The sequence below is a fragment of the Myotis yumanensis genome, unplaced genomic scaffold (assembly GCF_028538775.1).
Source record: "Myotis yumanensis isolate MYYU_CA2020_CCGP unplaced genomic scaffold, mMyoYum1.0.hap1 SCAF_17, whole genome shotgun sequence".
Lineage (NCBI taxonomy): Eukaryota > Metazoa > Chordata > Mammalia > Chiroptera > Vespertilionidae > Myotis > Myotis yumanensis.
This window is the reverse complement of record NW_027223768.1, coordinates 25,650,383-25,656,916: the sequence shown is the minus strand read 5'-3', so window position 1 is coordinate 25,656,916 and position 6,534 is coordinate 25,650,383.

Below are 6,534 nucleotides of genomic sequence, written 5' to 3'. Positions count from 1 at the left end.
TTAGGTCAGCGATTTTCAACCGGTGTGCGGTGCCAGGCACACTGGTGTGCCACAAGAATTTTTAAAACATGCCATACCTGATTATTTAAGTCAGGAGCACTGACCTCTTTTCCCTTAGATTATCAAATAAAAAAATGACCACAGCCAACACAACAATAGCCATCTGGTGTGAATGAATCAAAATTATGTCTATATTGTATTTGTGAGATTGGCAAAAAAATATAACATATTTTCTGGTGTGCCACAGAATTTTAGTAATTAGTTTACATATGCCATGAGTTGAAAAAGTTTTAAATCTCTGACTTAGATAAATCTGAAAATCATCCTGGTAACCTAGAAAACTAGGGTTTTCTGTGTTACATACAGGAAGAGAGATTTTTCTAAGGATGTTTGTGTGTAGAAAAATTGTTTTATTATTTTTTAAAATAAACACATTTCATAGATCATGTATAAGATTCAAATGTGTGCTTCCTTAAGAATTATGAAGACTGCCACTGGTTAGTAAGATGAGATGAATGTAGCTGCAAATGAACTGTTCTACAACCGTATGATATCCATAGTCAGTGGGATTTCAATTCTTTGACTTCTTGACATTTACACATCCTTAGCCTCCAATCTTCTCTCTTGAACTTCATCACATTAGCTGTTCTGGTTTGACCTTTTCCTAAAAAACTGAAAGACTACGGTGGGCCTGACCTCAACACCACTGTCCCTTCTTCCACATGATCCAGTTCTTAGCTATTTGGCAACCTATTCATTTCCTGACTTCGCTCCTTAATTAAGCTTGACCATATTTTCACCCAACCTGTAGCTCGGGACTTGACACATAGTGAAAACACACTGCATTACAAGAAGATGTCACAAACAACTTGTAGACACCACGCCATTCGTGGTACAGAAAAAGAGCCATCTGTATTAACAAACACAGAAGATACAGAGCTCATTGGTGGAAAAGAACAGAGGAGCAATGAGGTTGCTATCTTTGGTACTGAATATTCCAGGAATGATCTTGGGTCAGAGGAACCCACATGTTCGGAATGCCCTATGATATTGTTGCAGCTACCCAAAATAAAATAATGACCAACAGGAAAGTTCATTATTGGTGTACTTTCTTTTTTTAAAATATATTTTATTGATTTTTTTACAGAGAGGAAGGGAGAGGGATAGAGAGTTAGAAACATCGATCAGCTGCCTCCTGCACACCCCCTACTGGGGATGTGCCCACAACCAAGGTACATGCCCTTGACCGGGATCGAACCTGGGACCCTTCAGTCCATAGGCCAACGCTCTATCCACTGAGCCAAACCGGTCAGGGCATTATTGGTGTACTGTCAAGAAGAAGTGTACTTGGATATTGGTTTTAAAGACTATTGTCAAAACACTAACATTTCATACCAAGAATAGAAGCTTAAATGCTATACTAGTACATTAATCCTAATATTCCAACTGTAACTTAAAATTTGACTAGTTCTCAAACTATGTTTAACAACTTCCTCTCCTATTTATTTGCTTAGATTAGTAGTGTGCGCCATGTCATTATTCATCTTTCAACATCAGTCCTTATTCATTTATTAGAGGCCTGGTGCATGAAATTCGTTCATGGGGGGGTCCCTCAGCCCGGCCTGCACCCTCTCCAAACTGGGACCCCTTGGGGGATGTCCAACTGCTGGTTTAAGCCTGATTGCCTCCTAACCGCTCCCCTGCCGGCCTGGTCCCACCCAACTGCCCTCCTCCGCAGGCCTGGTCACCCCCAACTGCCCTCCCATGGTGGCATCTTGTGATGACATTGCGTGTGACGCCACCTTTTCTTATATAGGATATATGGGACCTAGCAATTGACCCAATGTAATATATATGCATTAAATGTATATGTGTACACACTGTTTGCCTTGTTCTTAAGATACATTTGTTATGCTTTTAAGTACTGATAATAATTATAATTTTTAAAAAACAATCACTAAAAATACTTGTTTTATATTTTTACAAAATAGTATCTAGTTTAATCATACAATAAATTTTAGAAAATGCAAATTTGAATAAATATAATTTTCTGTCTACCATGTTCATGCAATCAAAATACTCATTGTTAGTCAATGTTTATTAAGAACACGAATATTGCATACATTATTGATGTGCATGAAAAATGAAACAACCTCTAAAAAGGGCAATTTGGTAGTTATCTTTCAAAGTTTTAAGTGCAAATATCTTTTAACCTAAGAAGTCCAATTCCAGGAATGTATCCTACAGAAGCTCACACAAGTGTGCAAAAAATATATACATGGATGTTAATTTTTGCAGTTTGTGTTGGTAAAAAACTGCACATTTTTGGCTAAATAAATTTTGGTATATTCATACATATAACTGTTAAAATAATGAGAGCTGCAAGTACTGATGTAGACAGATATCAAAAATATATTATCAAGTAAAAAATCAAGTTCCTCAGCAATATGTACCATATTCCACTTCTGTAATACAAAAATATTCAAAAGAATATATACCAAACTATTTTTTTTCTTTTTTTTATTGCTTAAAGTATTACAAAGGGTATTACATATGTGTCCTTTTTTTTCCCCCGCCCTTGACAATCCCCTGGCTTCCCCTATTAAGAAGGATTATATTTAAGGAAAAAAGAACCTGTGAGGACTTTGAGTTTCCAAATTACTTCTTAATTTCTGTACTGTTTGAATGTTTCACAATGGAATAAAACATGTTTTATTTTGAAAGCAGCAAAGACACGATTACATATAAAAATCTAATAAAAATGAGTGAAAATCTCTGCAGATATCTACCTTGTTAAGTGAAGGACTGAAGTAAAGAATACAGCTGTTCTATATCAAGCATCATTAGCCAACACACATAGGAAAACTAGAACTTGGAAATTCTTTACTTTGTTTCTAGTGATCTAGTGATACAATGGCCTTGAAAATCAGGAATTCTAATGCCTATTATTAGATCTCAATCACCATTCCATAAACATTTCTAACCCTACTTAGTGAGAATTTAGGCTAAAAGGGAACAAACCAATGATTATAGATCCCTCAAATAACAACCCATTAAAATAATTCTAGGACCTATGTAATTATCTTGGGATTCTAGTTTCTTAATTTATGTCCCACAATCTCTAGGGGGAAATATCAGGTGTTTGCTAATTAGACTCTCTGGTACTTTCTCAAGAAATTCTTACTGATTTAGAATGTAATTGCTGGAAGCAAGCACCAATTGCAGGTTGAGAATCAAATATTTGCTTTATTCCATCTTACACACCTCTGTTCCGGGGAATTTTTTATTTTCCAGACTCTTTGAGATCCCACGTGGTAAAAAATGTGGGCAATATATTCGGCTGTGTTCAGGAGAATTGACCTTATTCCAAATATGGCTCAAATGTCCCGCAGGGTCACAGCAAGAGAACTAGCCACTGAAAATGGGGTGTAGTAGAGGCGGGGTTGTGCAGAGCTAAAAGGGCTCTGGGACTTACTGAAAAGAACAAGGTTGTTGGTTCACAGTGGCCAAATGCCCATAGTTGGAACAAGAATACAATACACAGGCAAGGAGGAAGTCCAGAAAAACAGGGTTCAGGATAAGTTAAATGGATGCAAGTTACTCACCTGAAAGTTGAATCAGGGGGTCCGAAGCCAAGAGCATCACGAGAAGCTATCTCTTCTTTTCCTCCAGTTGAGAGGATGACAAGTGAGGTAAGGGATAAGGGCAAGGTACAACATGATGGATGTGAGCTGAAGCAGGCATAGGGACACCCCTGACCTTAACTCTAGATCCTAAAGTGTCAGGCGGGCCAAATTTGAAGACACATGCAAAACAGAGCATGACATGTCTTGAGGAGCACAGAGTCATAAGAAAACTAAGGATGTGGATCCAAATACAGCACCAAAATTGGCAACATCTCCTGAGATCAATGGTAGGAATCAGAGAATGAGATGGAAGACAGACAGGGACAATGAGAGCTAAACATATGATTGCTTTCTCTTGGCTCTCCTAACTTCTCCGACCTTCTGACCCTGTTCAGCTCAGTGTCTTTGTGACTTCTCATTCCAACTCTAAGTTTTGGAATGTTCCAGGATTTTGTCTTAAAACCGTTTCTTCTCTTAATTCATATCCTCTCCCTGGGTGATCTTATTCAGTCACGTGGCTCTGAGTATCCAATTGTTGACAACTCCTAATTGTCTCCAAACTTATGAACTTCTGTAAGTTTCTGGAAATGTAGGACCTCTCCAAACTTATATCCAACTCCCTCCACTTAGATATCAAATAGATATCTCAGATGTAAAAATGCCCTAACTGGACATTCTTTTTGAGAAGTAAACAAAGAACACTCTATGATTGTTAACTATTCTTTTGTTTGTAGCTATAACACCTAGATTGCTTTATAAGACCCAGTTAAAATAAATTATTTTTTAGATAATTACTTAAAATGACATAAACAGTACAACTTTAAAATGAATGTTTCAAGTCTATTTACATACATGTTCATTTATACGTTCCTTTAGTAAGAGTCTACAATTAACCAGACGCAGCAATTCAAAGAGGCATAAGACATAGAAACTCTCCTCAAAGAACCCAGCATCTAGTAGTGGAGACAGACACATACCAAACGTCAGTGAGGCGGAGAAGAGAAAGGCAATAAGAATAACTTCCTCTTGAGGGTCATTGTTAATTACGCACCATGGAACACCATTTCTCAGAGGGCTCCAGTCTTGGCAATATTAGCTTTAATCCTGGAAATTAGAAGAGTTGTAGGTAAGTTCCCAACTGTGCTTCTAGCTAATAACCTCACAAACTCTGTATGTGTCAGAGATGTGTTATTTTATAAGCATCATCCCATTTAATCTTTACAATAACCTTATGAGAAAGTTGCCATTTTGTTTAATTAGAAAATGGAGGTTTAAGCATTTCAATACTTGCCTAAGTCACCCCAAGTAATAGGGTGGGGAAATCCATATCCTTAACCACTATTCTAAACTGCCTTTTTACAATTAGTGCTTTAACTAATGAAAATGGTGGTAGGTGCTTTTTTTTTTGTCTCTGTACTAAAAAAAAAAAAAAAGTGTATGAATGATCCAAATAGTGAATATCCATTATACTTTAGTAATAATCCCCAATTACTAAACACAATTGGATAAAAAGGACAATAGCATAGGAAACTGTGAAATGGTAGGATCAGTTTTCAAAGCTCATAAAGACACAGCAGCAGTAGGGATATTATTTCAAGTTTCCTGCTGATTGCCTTTGGAGGTAAGCTCTTAGTTCTAAAGTGCATTCTGTGTTTTGGGCCTTCTCTTATTACTATAACACAAGCCGAGATGGAAAAATCATCAACCTTGCAAAGACTTAGAGAATAGAAGCCACAGCCTACAGGAATATAGTCTTTTAAATTTATTACCTGTTATGCATTGATTTATCACATATGGCAGGAATTTAAACCAGATGCCTGCTTAACGGAGGGGCCATCCTATGATGGACAGGGGAGAAGAAAGGAATGTGACCTCATCTAGAAAGTAGAGAATGAGAACTTGTAGGTGATTCAGAAGTTTCCTTTTATGTTAGTTATACAACAGAGTAAAAGTTCTTTGATCATCTTTTCAAATTAACCAGGACTTCATTTCTGAATTTGGAAGTTGTTGAAATTTCTGGCTTATGAAATACATTATTTTCATTTTGAGAACGACCTAATATTTTCAGAGTAACTTTTACTTAATCTAAAGCAAAACATTCTTGGAAAATATAGCTCTAATATGTAAATATTAACATCTACTCATCCCCATTTGCTCATTTTAATGTGGAATTTAGATATCACATTCTAATAGCTAGAATTCAATAGCACATTTTTGTCTGCCATCTGTTTTTTAACTGAAGCTTTAAAATATCTTTCAAGTTTATATTTAAACTAGAGGCCCAGTGCATGAATTCATGCACGGGTGGGGTCCCTCGGCCTGGCCAGTGATCAAGGCCAATGGGGCGGGGTAGCCGGCTGGGGGGAGAGACTGCGGGAGGTTGGCCCCAGCAGCAAGCTAACCAACAGTTGATTCCTCCAAGAATCGGGCTCCCTTTTCCCTCCTGTCTGGGTCTAGGGTGGGGGTGAACCAGATTCAGGGCTGTCAGGGCCCCAGCAGCAAGGTTTGGGTCAGTGCACATCATAGCTACCGGCCAGTCGTCCAGTCATCCTGGTCGTTCTGGTCGTTCAGTCATAAGGGTCGCTTGGGATTATATATGTAGATACCAAAAGTTACTTTATTTTAAGGATGTTCATTGGAGAAAAAAAAGATTTTTTCACATTAGCATAACATAAATTATCAATCTATAGATATATAATTTTTTATTTTTCAAAACTTTAAAATTATTAGTGGAAGAAATATTTCTCATAATAAATGTTTTAGTTTGGAAACAGTCTTGGAACAAAAAATACACAATATGGAATAACTGCAGGCATTCCTCTATTTTTGAGGGGAAATAATCTTGAAAAGCATTAATTAATTGAGCAAGATTAATCTTTCTCAAAATTACTTGTGGTTTAGTTTTCAG